Raw genomic sequence first — 23,338 nt, 5'->3', positions numbered from 1 at the left:
AATTCAGATTGAAAACTGCTTTTTGTCACTCAATTTTTATAGCATAAGAGGATTTCACATTTAGATTTTACAATTTAGAGATACCATAATAGAACAATGATATTATGACATTAATTGCATTTCCAATTCATCACATACCAAAATTATTAATAGAAAATTAGGCTTACCAAGTGCAGAGACTTTTCTCCTCTCCCCACAGTTGCAGAACTTGGTTGTGGTCCCTGGGGTTTCTATATAGCTGCTATGCCTCCCCCCAATATGTTTTTAGCTGTTCCAACTTTTACTCCAATAAATTTTATGTGTCCACTCCTTAGAAACTTCTTTGAAAGTGATAGCTTTGACTTCCCTAGCAAGGGGAGAGGGAGTGGCGCCTACTCCTTTATCCCAGTTCTAGAGAACCCAAAAACCTCACCTTATGTATCAAATCTTAGAAAATATTCCAATATGCCTAAATGCCAAATAGTAAAATGAATTCCGACTTTTCTTTCGCATGAAATTAGGAGTGACACTTTTCAAAAATGACCAGAATGCATTCAGTTGCCTCTTAGTTGCATTCTGTTACACAAAACTTTCCTCTTTTAGTGAGGCAGGAAATAGTTAAATGTTAATCTACCTGCCTCTTTGTTCTGAGGGAAAAGATTCCCTCCCTTTCTTATCACCTTCTCCTCATTCCACTTGGCCAGAGTGGAATGAAGAGGAGATTTTCAAACTTTTAAAGATCTTAAAACTTCTGTTCACAAACAAGACAATATTTTGCTCTCTTTTTCTCCCTTTCCATCCTGCATTCAGCAGCAGGGGAAAGAAGGAGGGAAAGAGATACAGCATTTCAAAGGTATGTCCTGCAGTTGCAGTTTAAAGCTTAGAGATGTCAGACCACTCACACACACTCCTTCACAGAGAGAGAGAGACAGAGAGAGAGAGACAGAGAGAGAGAGAGAGAGACAGAGAGAGACAGAGAGAGAGAGAGAGAGAGAGAGAGACAGAGAGAGAGAGAGAGAGAGAGAGAGAGAGAGAGAGAGAGACAGAGAGAGAGAGAGAGAGAGAGAGAGAGACAGAGACAGAGAGAGAGAGAGAGAGAGAGAGAGAGAGAGACAGAGACAGAGAGAGAGAGACAGAGAGATAGAGAGAGAGAGAGAGAGACAGAGAGAGAGACACACACAGAGAGAGAAGCTGACAAGAAGGTTCAAAAGCTCACAGAGGATTTCTGGAACCCTCTGCACAAATCACATTTTCTTGGCCCTCAGATGCCAATTGGGGCTGGGTAAGATTGCTTTGAGATAGCCTAGGCACAGACCCCCAAGTGTAGGGGGAAACCGGCCCATCCTTTCTACTTGAGGTCTTGAAGACCAAGTGTTTTTCAGTTGTACAAAAGATGTCCTAGGGGTGAGTCTCTTGGGGTACGGAGGGAGACTGACCTATCCTTTCCCGACTCCCCAGTCAGAATCACTTGTAGTCGTCTACTTTTCTGTGACATCTCATGTGAAAAGCCTTGCCTAAAAAATATATGTGTATATTTTTTTAGATGCAGAGACACTTGTCCCTAGACAGGGCATCTCCCATCCATGAGGGATGTGTACCGGGTCTATTAAAGAATAGAGGAATAGAAGGCACCACACTGATGGGGTACCTGGGGTCTAGATCAATTTGTGAAACCAACTTGTAAAACCAGTCTGTTCAATTGTAACTGCAATTTGTCCTTTCCACCCTTGAGCTCTGCCCCTTCTCCCTATCCCACACTCCACCTAGGCAACACCCTGTGACCCCTTTGTTCTTACTTAATCTCTTCATTTCTTCTGGGCCTGGCCCACACCCTCCTTTATCCGTGCCTTTTGTCTCCTTCTGCCTGGCCCAAATCTTACCTAAACTATCTATTCACATTCTCCTCTTGGTCAGCTCTGACCTTTGTCTATGCACTGAGGCCCTCTCGGCTGGTCAGCCCTGACAATGGCAGCCCTACCCTTTAAAGGTAAAAGCAAGTACCCCTCTCACTTGCAGGTCCCCTAAAGGACTCTTGCCCACTTCTCATGGAAGTAACAATAAACTTCTACAACTCTCACTCCAAGTAAGCCTGAGACCTTGAATTCTTTCCAGATGATATTGCAGGTTTTCTGGTCTTAGATAAGATCAGAGTTCCTGCTGAACCTATTGGGATCCCGTCCCCCATCAAAACCAGTTAAACCTGGGGGCTGGGTCATTGTACTACTTGCCCAGCTGCATTCCTGATGCTTTCTCATATAAATACTGCCAGGTCGGGTATGTTTTAACCCTAATCCTACATTTTCCTGCATTTGATCCTCCTAACTTCCCCGTTAAGTAGGTACTCTTTTACTTATTCTATAAATAAAAAAAAAAAAAGGTTAGAGCAGTAAAGTGACTTGCCAAGGTGTCCTTGTTGCTGTTTGTCCTTCCTTCTGGAATGACATCAGGAAGGCGATGTCATGACTTGCAAGTGAATTGGATTTAAGTGAGGGAGGGCTATGCAGAGTCAGCAGTCTCACTCTCTTTTCTGGAACCATCTGGGTTCAGTGGCAAGATATAGATCAGGACAACTGGAGATGGTCCTGGACTAAGTGTCAGAGCCAGGCTTTGAACCCTAATCTTCTCAAGTATAAATCCAGCATCCATTATATTTTCTAACATTGGCGTTCATGGATGGTCCAGAAATTTACTTCAGAAGAAGAAAGGAACCTTGTTTCCAAATTTAAATACTTAAGTACGGTGTTGTCGTTTCAAAATGGACAAACTTTTTTTTTTAATTAAGCATTTTAAGGCAAAAGCAAATGAAACAATAAATTGACTAATCCTTGCTGCTACTTATATTGATATAGTCAGTCAGTCAACAAGCATTTATCTAGCATACCCAGCATTTACTATATGCCAGAAAATGTACTAAATTCTGGGGATACAAAAATAGTCCTTGCCTTCAAGGAGTTTACAATCTAATGAGATAGATAATATGCAATAATGTTAATGAAATCCTCCAAATACAAAAAATGAGAGTTCTGATTCAACATTATTATTTCCAATGGTGATGATAAATTACATAGTAGAAATACCAATGGGATCAAAGGACTCTAGTCCTTGTTTTATCTTGGAACAGCTATGTATTTTTGGGCAAGTCATTTCCTCTCTCTTAAGTCTTGGTTTCCTCATCTGCATTGTTGCTGTTCAGCTGTTTCAGTCATTTCTACTCTTCATGATCCTTGTAAGGTTTTCTTGGCAAAGATACTGTAGTGGTTTGCCATTTCCTTCTCCAGCTCATATTACATATGGGGAAATTGAAGGAAACAGAGTTAAGTGACTTGCCCAGGGTTACACAGCTAGTAAGTATCTGAGGCCAGATTTGAACTCAAGAAGATGAGCATTGCTGACTACAGGCCCAGCACTCTATACACTGAGTCACATAGCTGCCCTCATCTGCATTAAGTAACTTTTATATCAGAAGCTCTCTCCTTCCTGATGCAAAGGAACTGGTTACACTTTGGAGATTTCATCTGCATAAATAACCTTTATGTCAGAGGCTCACTGTCTCCTTCTTGATTCAAAGGGACTAGTTACCTTTTAGAGACCTCTATCTCTTTTTGCTCACTCCACATCCTGAGATGACCTGGTCTTTATTTGATGTTCTCTTCTTTTTTAGGGTACATTCACTTGCTTCAGCTACTCTTACATAGCATACAAGTTCATAAAGCTCCAGAAATGAACAGGCTTCATCCACGTTAACGAAAATTAATAGAATTCATATCAGAACTTAGAGTAAATATCAATACCTCCCAATGAGTCCCCTCCCCCCCATCTTAATTATTACCCTGAGAGGACCATAACAGAGCATATCCACTGGTTATTCCTCCAAGGCAGCATCCCCTACATGGCTGCCCTGGCTTTCTACTTAGTGCTGCTTCATCTTTGAGTAGTGTCTCTAGCAATTCTCAGATGTGGCTGGTCACTTTCTCCCTGTTAAACACCTGCAGTGACCTTTCTGCCAGTCTTTTTCTAACTCTATAGCTCATGCTTCCTATAGGTCCCTTCCCAGAAGGCCAGTATTTCCTTTGCCAGGAGACCCACTATCCCTCTTCACAAATACTGTCAACCTAAGTCACACCTGAGAAATTCAAACCTGGATCCCTAGGCTTCTGACATTCTTTTTTCCTGTTGTTCTCACTGATTGGAGCTTCAGGTACAAGGTTCCCCAGAACTCAGGAACGTGCCTCTCCTTGAACCTCCCAAACACACATCTCCTTTCCCAATTCTTGTTGTCTCTGGGTGATTTTTCATAGTTTGATGTCCTTTCTCCTTCAACCCCCATGTAGCCTACTTTCTTTGTCAACAATTCCTGTGTTTGGAAGTTTGGAAAAGCACTTAATTATCCCCTCCTTTGTCTCTTGAGTCTACTATGACCCCTCTAGGGAAACTGAAAAGGATAATTCAAATGACATGAGATTTTTTTCCACCTAAGGCACAAAAGTGAATCATGCAATTCTCTCATTTGTATGCACAATGAGGAAATAGTTATAATCTTTTCTACACATTAAAAAAAAATCAACTTGCTTTAGGCAAGTTTGCTTAGAAGACCAGGATGGTCCCTTCCTTGGATACTCTCTGGCTTTCTGAATAAGAGCATATATCTGGAGCTCAAGGGGACTGTGAGGATTATTTAGTCCAATTCACTCATTTACAGATGGGGAAACTGAGATCCAGGAAGTTGGAATGGTAGGCTCAAGTAGCACAACTGGAGTTCAGACTGAGATTAAAATCTGTTAACATCACACTAAAACAAAAATATAGGCTGGTTTGCTTTTCTTATTCTCTTCCCCATGTTTCTTTGTGACCAATTGCCTATATTTTCTTTTTAAATGTTAATATTAATTCTCTTTTCTTGGCAGCTTAATTATTTCTCAATACCTTAGTTGTTGTTGTTCAGTTGTTTCAGTCAGGTCTGACTCTTCATGACTCCATTTGGGGTTTTCTTGGCAAAGATACTGGAGTGGTTTCCATTTCCTTCTCCAGCTTATTTTGCAGATGAGAAAACTGAGGCAGAGTTAAGTGACTTGGCCAGGGTCACACAGTTAATAAGTGTATGAGGCTGATTTTTAACTCCAGTTTTCCTGACTCCAGGCATGGCGCTCTATCCACTGTGCCACCTAGCTGCCCCACAGTAGCTTAGAACAAAATGATATTAATACCCAGGCTATAGCTATAAGCTCCAATATGTTTTAATTAGTTTTTATTATAGCTATAGACTATACATATATAGTCGACTCATATGGGCTTGAAATTTAGAAATAAGGTTCAGAATATGTGAGATTAAAGAACAGAAAGAACTAGAGGCCCTTGGGACTTCCATAGTGCCTCCAGCTAGATAGTAAAGTGATAGAACACAGGACTGGGAGTCAAAATTACTCATTTTCATGAGTTCAAATCTGGTCTTAGGCACTGACTAGCTGTGTGACCCTGGGCAACTGACTTAACCCTGTTTGCCTTAGTTTCCTCATCTGTAAAACTAGATAGAGAAGGAAATGGAAAACCACTCCAGTATCTTTGGTAAGAAAACCCCAAATGGGAGAGTCAGATACAAATGAAATGACTCAATAGCACATTCAAAAGCAACCTGGCTCCCTAGAATATGTTTGGGTCCATCATCTATTGAAAAGTGTGGCTTATTAACTCCCATTTTCCATATAATCTCCATAATCTAGACAGAATTAGGCATGTGATATAGTAAGTATGTGAAGGACTTAATACAAAATAAATAGCAAGAAGTTATTCCTAGTTACAAGGAAGGAGAAATGGACTTTCTGTCTCTGTCTGTCTGTCTCTAATATTAGTTTTTTACAATTACATGTAAAGATAGTTTTCAACATTTATTTTTATAAGATTTTGAATCCAAATTTTTCTCTCTCCCTACCTCACCAAGACAACAAGCAATCTGATATAGGTTATACATACACAATCATCATATCTCCACATTAGTCATGTTGTAAAAGAAGAATCAGAACAAAAGGAAAAACCATGAGAAAGAAAAACACAAAAAAGTTAAAATAATAATGCTTCAATCTGCATTCAGAATCTATCAGTTCTTTAGATGGATGAGGATGGCATTTTTCATCATGAGTCTTTTAGTATTGTCTTGGATCATCGTGTTGCTGAGAAGAGCTTAGTCTATCAAAGTTGGTCATCATATAATGTTCCTGTTACTGTGTACAGTGTTCTCCTGGTTCTGCTCACTTCTTTCAGCATCAGTTCATGTAAGTCTTTCCAGGTTTTTCTGAAATCTACCTGCTCATCATTTCTTATGGGACAATATTATTCAATTACATTCATATACCACAACTTGTTCAGCCATTCCTCAATTGATGGGCATTCCTTTAATTTCCATTTCTTTGCCACCACAAAAATAGCTGGTACAAATATCTTTGTACATCTTGGTCCTTTTCCCTTTTTTTTTTTTCTGGTTGACCAGATACATTTATTCTGTGATGCTCTACACAGTGTTCACCATGGGAGTGGGAAATAAAGGGATACATTATACAAACACAACAAACGGGAAGGACAAATACCGGTCTGGACAAGGGCTGAGGTGCCTGGCATGGGGGCGGGGGGAGTCCTTTTCCCTTTTTTGTGATCTCTTTGGGATATAGACCTAGTAGTGGTATTGCTGGATCAAAGGGTGTGCACAATTTGATTTCCCTATGGATATAAGGAACAGGTTTTCTTACCACCCATTTTCATCTTCAAATCATATAAGGATTTGAATCACCAGATCACAGAGGTAGAGTTGGAAGGCACCCCAAAACTTTCCAAGACCCAGTCCATTTCTCTGAACTCCCTATGCCAGCACAGTACTGCAAGTTAGGGAACAGGGAAAATCCATCTGATAAATGCTGCACCATGGATCCTTGGAAATTAGTGAGTTTTGATAAAGAGTGCTGAAGAATGGAGGTTTTGTTGCTTCCTTATGGGATTCGCTTCCTTTCTTAGCACCAGCATTGGCTGGATAAAAGTGAGGAGAAATACCTCAGAGTGCTAAATCTAACATGCTCTGGGATCATCAGCACCCTTTTCTTTTCTTTCTCTTTAACTTTGGCATTGCTTTTTTTCTCTCTCCAGCTTGCCTCTAACATTCACTTTCTCAAGAAACATTTCTCCTCCAGCATCTAGTGACATCTTGCACTATCAAATCTTTGGAGGGACTGAGTAGCTCACAGCTCCTGAGGAAAGAAATGCGGAATAAGGGCAGAGAATATTGAATGCAGAGGGGACAGTCCATACCCTGCCAACTCCCATTTGACATGCAAAGATAGGTTTTTGTTGGTAAGATTGACTTGGAGAACCCTCCCTCTCCTTCCCCTCCTCTGCAAGCAGAGATCCATTCCCCACTCACTTGCCCTCATCTACTCCCTGCCTTCACCAGTCCTTCTTATGAAGAGTAGGACAAAAAGGAAATCAATTGTGCTATTCCTTCTTTGCACTCCCCCCTCCAGCTTCTAAGATTTCAAACATTTCTCCCCTCCCACCACTACTGGGAGTCCCTTTAGGACAGTTAACTCTTTAAGGGGTATTGTTTTCAGTATTTAATTATGTATGTGACCCTGCATTAAAAGCCGGATAGCTCTCTGAATAGGTGCCAATTCTGCTTACTTGAATGTACAAGATTGAGAAGGAAGGGAGGAAACTCAAAAGGGTGTAAATTTAAATTACTGAGGATTTGTAGATACAAGACTGAACTGCCAAAGCAATCTGGCTGGGAATTCGAGAGCCACATATTTAGCTGAAATGAGAGAGCATTAGAGAGAGAAAGTAAGAGTACAATCCTCAAGACCAAATTCCTTTGAGACTTAAATCATTTAAAAAAGAAAGAAATTCCAGAAGTGGTTAAGCAAAGGAGTGGGAAGCTTTCCCATTTTGATGAAATGCCAGTAGTGCGGCCCATGCTGAGCTGGGAAATAAGGTACTACCTCCAGAAAGAGGGGGAAAGGGAGTCACTTGAAAAGGAAAGTCATAATTCTGAAGAGGAATCTCCAGTCCAAATTCCACACAGTGATTTTCCTAAAGTGCTGATCTAAACATGTCACATGTATCACCACAGCCCTTCCTGCCCCCAATTTTACTCAATATATAACAGTGGTTTCCCATTACCTCTAAGATAAAATACAAAAACATTTATTTGGCATTTATTTATCTTCACAACCTGACCTTGACTTATGTTTTCAGTCTGATACTACCCTCCATGCTATCTATGATAGAGCTATATTGGCCTTATTAGTGTTCTACACATAGGATACTATATCTTTCATCTCTATGACCTTGCATTGGTTCTCCCCCAAGTTGGAAAGCACTCCCTCCATATCACCTACTACCTGAAGCCTTTCTTAATCCCCTTTGCTAGTACCCTCCTTTCCACAACTACTTTGTATTCATTTTGCATTTGCTGTTCTTTGTGTCCTACTCTTTTATTTGGGTTTATTTATTTTTAGTTTTCAACATTAATTTCCATAAGTTTTAAATTTTTCCCCCCTCCTCTTCCTCCTCTATCCCCAAGATGGCATGCAATTTGATGTAGACTCTACACATACATTCCCATTAAACATACTTTCACATTAGTCATGTTGTACAGAAGAGCCAGAACGAATAGGAAGACCCACGAGAAAGAAAATAAAACAAAACAAAAAAAAAAAATAGGAAATAGCCTGCTTCACTGCGCATTTCAGACTCCATGGTTCTTTCTCTGAATGTAGATGGAATTTTCCATCATGAGTCCTTTGGAATTGTTTAAGGTCCTTGCATTGCTGAGAAGGGCTAAGTCTATCAAAATCAGTCTTCATACACTGTGGCGGTTACTGTACACAGTTTTCTCCTGGTTCTGCTCATTTCACTCAGCATCAATTCATATAAGTCTTTCCAGGTTTTTCTATTCCTCATTTCTTGTAGCACAATAGTATTATATTACATTTATATGCCACAACTTGTTCAGTCATTCCCCAATTGATGGACATCCCCTCGATTTCCAGTTCTTTGCCCCACAAAAAGAGCTGCTATAAATATTTTTGTACATGTGGACCCTTTTCCCATTTTTATGATCTCTTTTGTGTAGAAGTGGTATTGCTGGATCAAAAGGTATACATATTTTTTTATAGCAATTTGTACATAGTTCAAAATTGCTCTCCAGAATGGTTGGATCAGCTCACAGCTCAACCAACAATGAATTAGTGTTCTACTTTCCCACATCTTATGCAACATTTATCATTTTCCTGTTTTCTCATGTCAGCCAATTTGATAGATATGATGTAGTACCTCAGAGTTATTTTGATTTACGTCTTTCTAATCAAGAGTGATTTAGAGCATTTTTTCAAATGAATATATATATATATATTTATATAGCTTTAATTTTTTCCTCTGAAAATGGCCTGTTCATATTCTCTGGCCATTTGTCAATTGGGGAATGACTTATATAAATTTGACTCACTTCTCTATATATTTTAGAAATGTGGCCTTTATCAGAGACACTAGTTGTAAAAATTCTTTCCCAGTTGTCTGCTTCCCTTTTTATCTTGCATGGGCTTTGTGCAAAACCTTTTTAGTTTATTGTAATCAAACTTATCCATTTTGTATTTCACAGTGTTCTCTATCTCTTGTTTGGTCAGAAATTCCTCCATACTCTGTAAATCTGATAGATAAACTATTCCTTGCTCCCCTAATTTGTTTATAGCATCAGCCTTTATTTCTAAATTATGTATCCATTTGAACTTTATTTTGGTATACAGTGTCAGATGTTGGTCTAGTAGCAGTTTCTGCCATACTATTTTCCAGTTTTTCCAGTGGATTTGGTTAAATAGTGAGTTCTTTTCCAGAAGCTGGGGTCTTTCAAACAGTAGATCGCTATCATCAACTATGACGTCTTGTGTACCTAACCTATTCTGCCAATCTACCCCTGGTACTTAGCTAGTACCAGGTAGTTTTGATGATTGCTGCTTTATTATACAATGTAAGATCTGGCATGGCTAGGTCACCTTCCCTAGCATTTCTTTTCGTTAATTTCCTTGATATTCTGGACCTTTTGTTCTTCCAGATGAATTTTGATATTATCTTTTCTAGCTCTATAAAATATTTTTTGGTAATTTGATTGGTATGGCATTGAATAAGTAAATTAATTTAGGTAGAATTTTTATTTTTACTACATTAGCTCAGTCTACCCAGGAGCAACTGTTTTTTTTTTTCCAGTTATTTAAATCTGACTTTATTTGTGTGAAAAGTGTTTTGTAATTGTGTTCATATAGTTCCTGAGTTTGTTTTGGTGGGTAGACTCCCAAATATTTTATAATATCTACAGTAACTCTAAATGGAATTTCTCTTTCCATCTCTTGCTGTTGGACTTTGTTAGTAATATATAGAAATGCTAATGATCTATGTGGGTTTATGTTATAATCTGCAACTTTGCTAAAGTTGTTTATTATTTCAAGTAGTTCTTTACTTGATTCTCTAGGATTCTCTAAGTATATCAATATATGATCTGCAAAGAATGATAACTTAGTTTCTGCTTTGCCTATTTTAATTCCTTCAATTTATTTTTCTTCTCTTATTGCTAAAGCTAATATTTCTAGTACCATATTGAATAACAGAGATGATAATGGACATCCTTGTTTCACCCCTTATCTTACTGGAAATGCATCTAGCTTACCCCATTACATATAATGCTTGCTGATGGTTTTAAGGTGGATGCTACTTATCATCTTAAGGAAGGCTCCATTTATTCCTATGCTCTCTAGTGTTTTCCATATGAATGGGTGTTGTATTTTGTCAAAAACTTTTTCTGCATCTATTGAGATAATCACATGGTTTATGTTAGTTTTGTTGTTATGATCAATTTATACTCACAGTTTTCCCAATATTGAACATTCCTGGTATAAATCCTACCTGATCATAGTGTATTATTTACATAATAAGTTGCTGTAATCTTTTTTCTAATATTGTATTTCAAATTTTTGCATCTTTATTCATTAGGGAAATTGGTCTATAATTTTCTTTCTCTGTTTTGGCTCTTTTGGGTTTAGGTATAAGTACCATATTTATATCATAAAAGAATATTTTAATACAGTAAAAAGCAAAAATGCATATGAATGTTTTATATATACAGTATTTATATATCTGTATATTTCCTAATAAGAACAGAGGTAAGTCAGAAATTTCCCCTTCATTCACTATTATTTAGCATAGTTTTTAGAATGCTAGCAACAGCAAAAATACACACACACACACATGTATACACATACTTTTGTGTATAGCCTTGAAGGGAAAGGGGCACATAGGAGACAAAATTATCTCTACTTACTGATAACATGATGGTTTACTTAGGAAAAACCAAGTAAAACAGCAAAGAAATTAATCGAAACAATTAATTTAATTAACTTTGTTTCAGGCTACAAAATAAACCCATAAAAACCAATAGCAAATCTATGTGTAATAATAAGACATAGAAGCAGATGATAGAAACAGAAATCCTATTTAAATTACTATAATGTGCATCAAGTATCTAGGAATCAATTTACCAATGCACACTTGAAACTTAAAAAAAAAAACAGTTACAAATCACTATTTAAAAAAAAACAGAAGGATATTTAGTGCCAATGCAGTGAAAATGATAATTTGCCTAAATTAATTTAATGGTTTAATGCTTTGCCAATCAATCTAACAAAGGGGTATTTTGTAGAGATAAATAAAATAACAAAATTCATTTAGAGGAAAAAATATTTAAAACATCAATAGAAATAATTAAAGGCAAAATGAAGTAGTGACAATTTCAAATGACAATAAGTATTAGAAATAAATAATCATAATAAATAATTTTATATCATTTAGAAAGAGAAAAGTAGACTAGTGAAATGATCTAGATAAGGAAAAATCTTGTAACAATCAAATTTAGAATCCAGTATTTGATAAACCTAAGAACATAAATTACCTGGTAGGGAGGGAAGGAAATAATCTATTTGACAGGGGCTTCTGTGAAAACTGGAAAGCTATTTGTGATAAATTACACCATATCTACTACAAAAAGCCAAATATGAATAGAGTACCTGAATATAAAAAGTCTCCCAATTTAAAAAAAAAAGGGAGAATGAGAATAAGTACTTTTCATAGTTGCTCTTAATGAGACAAGGGATAGAGAATATCAAAAAATATAAAATAGACCATTTTTATTATGTGGAACTGAAGAGCTTTTTGAACAAATGAGCAAAATACAGCTAGAATAAGAAGAAAAAATTTTGATTTATAAAAAGTGCATCAAATATCTGATAAACGTATAATAACTAAGGTATATAAGGAATTAATAGGAATATATAAGACTCAGTAATTCCTCCAGTTATTGTGATTAAAGGATATGAACAGATTTTTTTTCATTTTCCCTTCTTTCCTTCTTAACATTCATTTAAAAAAAAATTAGTTCTGAATTCTTTCCTTCCTTCCTGCCCTCTCCCACCCATGAAGATGGCAAGCAACATGATATCAATTATATATATAAAATCATGCAAAACATATTTCAGATTAGCCATCTTGCAAAAAGAAAAGGAATAAAAATAAAGTGAAGAAACTATGCTTCAATATATACTTAGACTTCATCAGATCTCTTTCTGGAGAAAGATAATATTTTTCATTATAAATTCTTTGAAATTGCTTTGGATCATTATATTGATGAGAATAGCCAAGTCTTTCATGCTTGATCATCATTACAATACTACAGTTACTGTATACAGTCTTCTGGTTCTTCTCACTCCAGTCTGCATCCATTTATACAAGTCTTCCCAGGTTTTTCTGAAATGATCCTATTTGTCATTTCTAATAGCACAATACTATTCCATCACAATCATCTACCACAACTTGTTTAGCTATTCCCCAAATGATGAGCATCCCCTCCAATATCCAATTCTTTGCCACCAAAAAAAAAATCTACTATAAATATTTTTGTATATTCAGGTCCTTTTCTTTTGATCTCTTTGAGATACAGATCTAGTAGTGGTATTGCTGGGTCAAAGGGCATGCACAATTTTATAGCCATTTGAGAATATTTCCAAATTGAGCAAGAAGTTTTCAATAGAAGACTCATAATATATTAACAACTACTTGAAAGATTGCTCCAAATTAACAATTAGCATTTAAATAGTACTTTAAAATTTGCAAAGCACTTTTGAAATAATTGATCCTCATAAAAACCCTCAGGAGATGGGTACTGTTATTATCTTCATTTCTCAAGTGAGGAAACTGAGGCAAATAGGTCAATTGACTTGCCCAAAGGCACACAGTTAATAAATGTCTGAGGCTGGATTTGAACTTAGGGTCTTCATGAGTCCAAGTTCAGCACTATCCACTGCTGGACCTAGCTGCCTTAGTAATAAGAGGTACTTAATAATAGAAATGCAAATCAAAATGAATCTGAAGTTTCCTTCCACTCTCAGCAAATGGACACAGATGAAAAAAAGTGGCAATGGCCAATAGCCAATGAAGTAAAGGTTTTAAATCTGTGTTCCATTAATTTTTTTATGATTTTAATAATTATTTCAATGTAATATGCTTATTTCATAACCCTGTGTATTTTATTTTATACATTTAAAAATAATATTCTGACAAGAGTTTTCTAGGCTTCGCCAGACTACCAAAGGGGCCCATGACATGCAAAAGGTTAAAAAATTCCCTGGTCTATAATCACATATTGAAGTAGAAGGCCAACTCTGAGATTCTTTGATTCTATTCCAGTAAGAATATACTAGAACACGATTTTGGTCAAGTGTTTTTCAGAGTAAAATGATTTGGAGGTAAATATTTCAGTTTATTCAGATTAAATCTTCTCTGTACAGGAAGGCTGAATAAGCAATGATTTCTAAATAACAATATTTGTGACAGCTCTTAAATAGAATTAACATATGGCTTTTCCAGTATTCTCTTTGCCTATTCCCATTAGAAACAAGGTTAGGATGACATATCATATGGGCTTTCTGTTGAGGTCAGATCTGAAGAGTGTTAGAGTAAGTGTTAGGAAATCTAAATGTGGTTTTCCTCCAATGATTTGCACAAGATAAGCTAAGGATCTAAATCTGGGGTTCATTAATTAAAAAAAACTTTTGAAAACTGTATTCCAGTATAATAGCTAAGGAGTTGGCATTTGCATAAAACTTTACAGTTTGCGAAGTACTTTACAGATGAGGAAACTGAGTCATATGGTTTAAGTGACTTGCCCGGGATCACAGAGGTAATAAGTGTCAAAGAATTTAGAATTTAGGAGCCTTGAAGTTCTTAACAGACATGGAAGACATAGTCTTTTAATTCCCATTTGTATTATGTGTCCAGAGCTGATTTTGGGCCAAAATTATAAAGAAGGTTAAATTTGACTTTAAGGTAATCAGTATACTATTTTTCTTGGATGTGTCCTCCACCCTTTCCTCCAGAAATCATGTGTCATCATGCAGCAAACAGCTCACCCAAATCTCCTCCTCTCCCCATCCAAATTGTATTTATAAGCCTCTACAGGCAAAAAGATGGATGGGAAATGTAGTTTTCATAACTACAAGCCTGAAAGACCACCGAGGGAACAGGGGAAGACATGGGATTTTTGAGTTTCTTAGAGAGGAGAATGGCCCTAGATACCAATGTGTGGCAGCATTAATCCATTTGCAAGTGAATAGAGGTGCTACCAAATTACCCCAAGATGAACAGAAGGATGTACTCAGAGAATGTTCAGCCCAGACAGAATTTGAATGTTTCCCTAAATGTACCTTGGTGAATTTGTGTATTTTCTACTTCCTTCTTCTTCCTAGTATGGCCCTCAGGGATTCTTGCTTTCTTTTTTTTTTTTTTTTTTAAAGCAATTGGGGTTAAGTAACTTGCTCAAGGTTACACGGCCAGTTATTTCTGGGTGTGGTGCTAAGTATCTGAGCCCGGATTCGATCCCCAGGTCATCCCGACACTGGGGCCAGTGCTCTTACTCGCTGAGCCACCTGGCCGCCCCTGATTCTTGCTTTCTTTAAACTTTGTCTGTACTTGTATAATGGATTTATCTATATAAAGATAAGATGATTTTTATATTACTCTCAGCATTTGAATTAAAGAGTGGGGAGAGGGGGCGCATTTGGGGAGGAACATGGAACTCACAATTATCTCCTTTCGAATAAGGGGATGTTATACATAGAAAAATATCTATCACACAAAATGACATAAATGTATGAAGGAGGTTCAAACTATCTCTGTGAGCCTCAGTTGGGTCATCTGCAAGAAGTTGAAATAGATGACTTTTAAAGTCTGTTATAACCTGAACATGCTACAATTCTATAATTCTCTCTCTTTGTAGCCTGAGTTCCAAATCCCATTGGCATAAAACTCTGTCCTCATTGGTGGAGATCAATGTCCTGAACCTGTGTGAGGTGGGGCAGAATTGAGAGAGTGGGAAAACTGAGAATTGAGAGTGAGAGCGAGCTTCAGCTTCTCTAGTTTCTTTCAGTTTTCAGCTGACTTCCCACTCTGAGAGCAAAGATGAATGATGCCAAACTCTTGTTCATGTTCATGCTAAAGGGAAAATAAGATTCTGGGAAGAAGATGGCATAAAAAGAACTAGCAGTCTCTATCACATTTCTATTTCCAACTTTCTACATTAGAGAGATTTGGTGAGATCTGGGACACTCTTTCTTGGTTGAGCTGAGTTGCCTTGTTCCCAATGGGAGAACTTTTACCATGTATTTCCTGGTATATAGTCTCCTTTCTTTGATTTCTATTTTGCTATCAACTTGGACAAATGGGTTTCTTTGCCACTTACTATATGTATTCATTGTTGAACTGGTGGGAAGGGAGTCAAGCCTTGGACGTAAAGCTTGGGGTCCTTCTTTTTCCTTCAATGAGTAGCGATTAGAAGTTTAACTGGAACCTGAAAACCACATCTCCTAGACTGATAATGTTTAAGAGAGCAGATAGATATAATTCTAGTCTTGTATCCTTCTTTCTGAGGAGAGCAGAATGATTAAGCTTTTGGTCTCAACCTCCTGCTTCCTTTCCTGGCAGGAATTCAGGTCTCAGAAGAGGGTAGAGTCACACAATGACACTCCCCCAATGCTATACGGGGAGGACAACCTTCATTTCATTTTTTCCCCCTTATTTCCAAGGCTTTATTGAACAGGATTACAGGGCTGTTTTAGAAAATGATGGTTCCAATTCCTTTCAATCCCCTGGCATGAAATGTTGTATTCAGGGATGGAGACATACATACACATACACACGAATACCACAGCTACTAAAAGGAGTAGGTCCAGTATATATTCACTTTTAAAACCCTTATTCATAGACCCAGTCATGAGCACAAGACTTATAATCAACCAGTTCTTCTGGCTTAAACCACAGGCTGATCTCCTTCTCAGCACTTTTTACAGAATCACTGCCATGAATGATGTTCTTGCCAACTTGAATGCAGAAGTCCCCATGAATGGTGCCTGGCTTGGAATCAGCTGGGTTGGTCTCTCCCAGCATCACTCTGCCTGTCTTCACCACATTTAAGCCCTCCCAAACCATGGCTACAACAGGCCCTGAGTTCATATATTTCACAAGCCAAGGGAAAAATGGCCTGTCCTTCAGGTCAACATAGTGCTGTTTCAGATGTTCCTCTGAGGCCCTAAGGAACTTCATGCCCACGAGACAGAATCACTTCTGCTCAAAGCATTTGATGATGTCCCCGACCAGGCCCCGCTGGACGCCATCGGGCTTGATGGCAATGAAGGTGCACTTGGTGTTGGCCATGGTCCAGGGAGAATCGGGCTGGAGCAGGAGAAAAAGGAGTCTATGGCTGCGGCAGAGAAGGAGGCTGGAGCCCCAGGAGTTGGCACTAAACCCATTTCATTTTTTAACAACAACAATAATAACTGATATTTATCTAGAACTATATGCTTTGTGACACACTTTATGTATATTACCCCTGTATTCAATTGGAGTCCTTAGCTTTGAAATGGACTTTCACAAAATAATTCAAAAACAATATATATGGAGCAAAATTCCAAGTGCAGATTGACAACAATCCATTGACCTACTTTTGACTAGAACCAAGTTAGATGCTACTTGGCAAAGATGGGTAGCAGCCCTCGTCATCTCCAAATTCAGCATACACAACAGGCCAGTGAAGACTAGTGAAAATACGTGTATCTTCCCCAAAAGTCACATGATGCCAAAAGCTTTAGTGATACCAAAAGCAGGCGTGAAAACTATGTGTGATAACTCAGGAAGGTGGACCATAATCAAGTGTAAATATAGCTGAGAGTTTGGGACTTCCACCAGATGGCATGCCAGTCATAAATGTCAACTTTGTTTTATTGAACCAATCTTTTTTGGTCTTAAACGCCTGTGGATGGCTAGTAGTGAGAACAGCTGACTAAAGGATTAAGAGAAGTGATACATACTCACTTGTTTGACAGGCCTTTATTATTGAGACAATGGCAGAAGTTGTAGAAAGATCTTAAGCATGGTAACAGAAAATTGTGGTTACATAGATCACGTTGCTCTGTAACTGTGAAAGTACTACATGGGTCAAGAGAGGACTCTGAATCTGGTAAAAACAAAAACATCTTTTAATTTTTTTTCCTTGCCTAGGGTAGCAGCAGATATAACTAAGGAGTGTGAGACTTTCAAAGTTGACAAGGAAAAACTTTACCAAATCAGGTTCCATGTTTGGACAACATAAACACAGGTAAACCTTTGGACTTTGTTTTCCTTGACTTTTCTTTTCTGGAAGGAACTGATAAAATCTTAAGCCATATCTTATCAGTGATTGATAATTTCTCAAGAATAAACAGGCACAATCAGGAACAGAAAAGCATCCATAGTATCTAAAGAACTGCTGGGGAAATATTTTTTAATTAATGAATTTATCTACTTTTAGTTTACAACATACAAGTCCACAATCCCTTGAGTTTCAAATTTTCACCCCTTCCCTCTCCTCTGCGCCCCACCCCCCCACCCCCATGGCAGCATGCAATCAAATACAGGATCTACAAATACCTTCACATTAAACATTAGTCAGGTTGTAAAGAAGTATTATAACCAATGGAGTGAACAATGAGAAAGAAGAAACAAATCAAAACAAGAAAAAGAGAGAGCAAGTAGTTTGCTTCAATCTGCATTCAGACTCTGTAGTTCTTTATCTGGATGTGGATATCTTGAATTGCTGAGAGGAGCCCAGTCTGTCAAAGTTAGTAGTCACACATACATTTTGTCTGTAATTTTGTACAAATTTCTCCTGGTTCTGCTCTTCTCACTCAACTTCAGTTTATATAAGACTCTCCAGGTTATTATGAAATTCATCTGCTCCTTATTTCTTAAAGCACAATAGTATTCCATTACATTCATATACCACAACTTGTTTAGCCATTCCCCAGTTGGTGGCCATCCCTGTGATTTCCAATTCTTTGCCACCACAAAAAAGAGCTGCTATAAATATTTTTGTACATATGAGTCCTTTTCCCAGTTCTATGATCTCTTTTGGATACAGCCCTAGAAGTCATATTGCTGGGTCAAAGGGCATGCATTAACTTATAGTCCTTTGGGCATAGTTCTGGATTGCTCTCCAGAATGGTTTAATTTGTTCACAACTCCACCAACAATGCAATAGTGTTACACTTTTTCCACATCCTCTCCAGGATTTGTCATTTTCCTGTTTTGTCATTTTAGCCAATCTGACTAAGATTGGTACCTCAGAGTTGTTTTGATTTGCATTTCTCTAATCAATAGTGATTTAGAGCATTTTTTCATATGCATATAGAAATCTTTAATTTCTTCCTCTGAAAACTGCCTGGTCATATCCTCTGACCATTTATCAACTGGGGGAATGACTTGTATTCTCATAGATTTGACTCAATTCTCTCCATATTTTAGAAATGAGGCTTTTATCAGAGACACTGCTTGTAAAAATTCTTTCCCAATTTTCCACTTCCCTCTTAATATTGGTAACATTTTCAATTTAAAGTAATTAAAATTATCCATTTTGCATTTCATAATGCTCTCTAACTCTTGTTTGGTCATAAAATCTTTCATTCTACATAAATCTTACAGGTAAACTATTCCTTGCTCTCCCAGATTGCTTAAAGTATCAGCCCTTATACATAGATTGTGTACCCATTTCGACTTGATTTTGGTATATGGTGTTAGATATTGGTCTATACCCAGTTTTTGCTGTACTATATTCCAGTTTTCCCAGCAGTTTTTGTCAAATAGTGAGCTCTTATCCCAAAAAAAGGGGGGCTTTGGGTTTATCAAACAGTAGATTACTATAGTCATTGACTACCGAATCTCATGTCTCTGGTCTATTCCATTGATCGACTGCTCTGTTCCTCAGCCAGTACCAAGTAGTTTTGATGACTGCTGCTTTATAATAAGATTAAAATCTGGTATGGCTACGCCACCTTCCCTAGTATTTCTTTTCATTAATTCCCATGATACACTGGACGTTTTGTTCTTCCAAATGAATTTTGTTACTATATTTTCTAGTTCTATAAAGTAATTTTTAAAAATAATTTAAAATTTTTTTCTGATTTACGTCATTCATTTTTGCCAGATTTTGAGTTACAAATTTTCTCCCTGTTTTTTCCCTACCCACTGCCCCAAAATAGCAGTCCCACAGGATAACCCCTCCTCCAATCTGCTCTATCCCATATTTTCTCCCATACCCCTTTCGACTTTTCCAGTGGATCTCTATGCCCAAGTGCCTGTATATTTTATTTCCCAATTACATGTAAAGGAGTAATTATATATATATATATATACACACACACACACATATATACATATATACATATGTATATACATATATATACATACATATATATTTGATTTTAAAACTTTGAATTCCAGAGTCATTCCCTTCCTCCCTTGTCACTCACCCTTACTGGGAAGATAAGCACTTCAGTATAGGTTGTCCATGTGTGGCTAATGCAAAACAATAACATAGTAGATATATTGTAAAAGACTGACTATATTTCCCTCCCTCCTATCCCACTTCCCACTTGTTCTATTCTGTACTTTGATCCCATCCCTTTTCAAAAGTGGGTGCTTCCAACTTCCCTCCCCCCCAGTCTGCCCTCCCTTATATCATTCCTTCTCTGATCCTCTTTCCCCCCTACTATCCTAGAAGGTGAGATACCCAATTTAGTGTGTATTTCATTCCCTCCTAAAGCCAAATTCAATGGGAATGAGGTTGACCCATTCCCTTTTGCCTTCCTATTCTTCCCCTCCATTGTAACCATTTCCCTTGCCTCTTCTATATGAGATAGTTTACCCCATTCTGTCTTTCCCCGTCTCCTCTCATTATATTCCTCTCTCACCTCTTAATTTCACCTTTTAAGTATCATCCCTTCCTTTTAAATTAGTCCTGTGCCCTCTATCTATGTATACCTGTAAACATATATATATATACACACACATTCACATATGTATTCATATGCCCCTATACCCTCATACATAAACATATATATATGTGTGTGTATATATATATATATATATATATATATATATTCCCTTCAACTACTGAGAAAAGTTTCACAAGTTACAATTATTGTTTTTCCATGTAGGAATGTTAAGAGTTCAACTTTGATAAGTTCCTTATGATGCCTTTTCTCTGTTTACCTTCTCATGCTTCTCTTGATTCTTGTATCTGAATGTCAAATTTCCTATTCAACTCTGGTTTTTTCAGCAGGAATGCTTGAAAGTCCTCTATTCCACTGAATTACCATATTTTCCCCTGAATGATGACAGTAAGTTTTGCTGGGTAGGTGACTCTTGGTTTTAATCCCAGCTCCTTTGACCTCCGGAATATCATATTCCAAGCCCTTTGATCCCTCAGTGTAGAAGCTGCCAGATCCTGGGTTATCCTGATTGTGTTTCTACAATATTCAAATAGTTTTTTCCTGGTTGCTTGCAATATTCTCTCCTTAACCTGGGAATTCCAGAACCTGGCTATAATATTCCTAGGGGTTTTCTTTTTGGGATATTTTTCAGGAGGTGATCGGTGCCTTCTTTCAAGTTTTTCAAAATTTTTCAATTTTGCCCTCTGGTTCTAAAACATCAGGGCAGTTTCCTTTGAGAACTTCCTGGAGGATTATTTCTAGGTTCTTACTTTGATCATGGCTTTCAGGTAGTCCAACAATTTTAAAATTATCTCTCCTGGATCTATTTTCCAGGTCAGTGGTTTTTCCCATGAGATATTTCACATCGCCTTCTATCCTTTCATTTGTTTGGATCTGTTTAACAGCATCTTGTTTTCTCATACAGTCATTAGCTTCCATTTGCTCCAATCTAATTCTGAAGCCATTATTCTCCTCATTTAGCTTTTGAGATTCTTTTTCTATCTGGCAAATTCGGCTTTTTAAGGCATTCTTCTCCTCATTGCCTTTTTGAGCTTTATTTGCCATTTGAGTTAGTCTATTTTTTAAGGTATGATTTTCCTCAGTCAGGCTGTTGACTCTCATTTCATAATTTTCTTGCATTTTTCTCATTTATCTTCCCAATTTTTCCTCCACTTCACTTATCTGCTTTTTAAGGTTCTCTATGGCCTGTAACCAGCTCATATTTTCCTTTGGAGCTTTTGGTGCAGGAGTTCTGACTTCATTGTCTTCCTCCTATTCCATGCTTTGCTCCTTTTTGTCCTCAAAATAGGAGTCTAATGTTGGAATCTTCTGTCTGCTTTGTTTCCTTTGCCTGGTCATGTCACCCCTCAGTCACTTGACCCCTGGGATTTTTGCCACAGTAGGACTCTGCCACCAGACAGGGGAGCTTTCATCCCAAACACTGGGGTTTTCTCAGCTGCCAGAGGTATTAGATAGGTGCCCTCTCTGAGGTCTCCACATGCTCTGGCAAGCTGGACACACACCCCAGGACCTCCACCCCAGACTGCAATCCAGATCCAAGAAGGTTAAAGGAAGAGCAATTACCCCTCAGACTGGTGTTTGGTCCCCCTGCACTCTGCAGGCAGAAGCTGCCACATAGCACTGGCTGGCTGTGCGGGTGTCTCAGCAGCTTCTTGCCCCAGGAGCAAAAGCCACTCACTCCCACTTACTGGGTCCCAAAATCCAGACTGCACAGACCTCTCACTTTGTGCTTCACATCTGTGTGTTGATAAATCTGGAAATGGCCACAACTGCTTCTGATCTGGAGTCTCTTAGGCCAGGGGCTGGTCAGGTCCACCTGGGGGCTAAAGCCTAGGTGTGGGGCTGAGCTCAGCTCCCAAAGCACTGTGCTTGCCTATTCCTGCCAGCCTGCCCGGCTGTCCTCAGCAGGAGGTTAGCTTCTCTGTGTCATTTTGTGAGTTCTGCAGCTCCAAGGTTTGCTTAGAGTCCCCTTTTTACATGGAAAGGGGGGAAGGTGGAAGCCGGAGAAGCAGGGAGGTCCTGCTTCTACTCAGCCATCTTGACTCCACCCCGTAAAGTAATTTTTTTGGTAGATTGATTGGTATGGACTAAATATGTTATTTAATATAGGTAAAATTTTCATTTTTATTATGTTAGCTTGACCTAGCCACAAGCAACTGATGTTTTTCCAGTTAGTTAGATCTAACTTTATTTGTGTGAAAAGTGTTTTGTAATTGTGTTCACATAGGTCCTGGGTTTGTTTTGTCGGGTAGATTCCCAAATTTTTTATAATGTCTACAGTAACTTTAAATGGAATTTTTCTTTCTTGCTGTTGGACTTTGTTAGAAATACATAGGAATAAGGGGCAAACCGGGAAGCGACAGCACTGCACGCAGGGTAGGCCACAAGAAGACCAGGCCAATAAGAGGGGCAAGTTGTCCCATCAACCACAAGGGCCACTGCCAGGCCTTTCACCAAAGGGCTGGGACTGGAAAGAAGAAGGTAAGAACCAAATGCAGGGCCCCTGTCCAAGACAGCATATACTCCTGGAACTACCACTCCATAGCCCAGAAACTAAAATAAAAAGCCCTTATCAGGACCTCCAATGACCAGGATGGCAGAGTGAACCCAGCCTGCTCCAAATCCCCCCTCTGACCCTGAAAACATAGTAACTATTTCCCCAGGGCAAAACCCTCAACAGTAAATGCTCGAGAAACCTAGAGGAGGGGCGTGGCTAGGGCCCTGCCTCAAAATGGGTAGAAAGCAGACTACAAAGAATCTGGAGTCCTACTCTCCTGTATCAGCAATGCCATATTCACAATGCCTATAGAGATTACAAATATGCTGATATAATTATCCATCACAAAATACATCAGGTTTGCCATATGGGGAAATAAACTAGAAAATTTATTAAGATAACAAAAGACTGAGTCCCAAAACCAGAAAGTGAAAGCCATCAGAGTAGTTATGACATTGGCACAGGT

At 38.1% G+C, this 23,338-nt stretch overlaps 1 pseudogene; it reads right to left on the bottom strand.

The window, feature by feature from the left end:
• Positions 1 to 16,109: 16,109 nt before the first annotated feature.
• Positions 16,110 to 16,853, bottom strand: LOC138144387 (nucleoside diphosphate kinase B pseudogene; annotated as a pseudogene).
• Between the last annotated feature and the right edge of the window lie 6,485 nt (positions 16,854 to 23,338).

This window comes from Petaurus breviceps, unplaced genomic scaffold (genome assembly GCF_028583685.1).
Source record: "Petaurus breviceps papuanus isolate PSGF00001 unplaced genomic scaffold, PetGlider_PUasm1.0 90700, whole genome shotgun sequence".
Taxonomy (NCBI): domain Eukaryota; kingdom Metazoa; phylum Chordata; class Mammalia; order Diprotodontia; family Petauridae; genus Petaurus; species Petaurus breviceps.
Note: the sequence above shows the minus strand (reverse complement) of the source record. Positions and strands in the feature narration are given on the sequence as shown.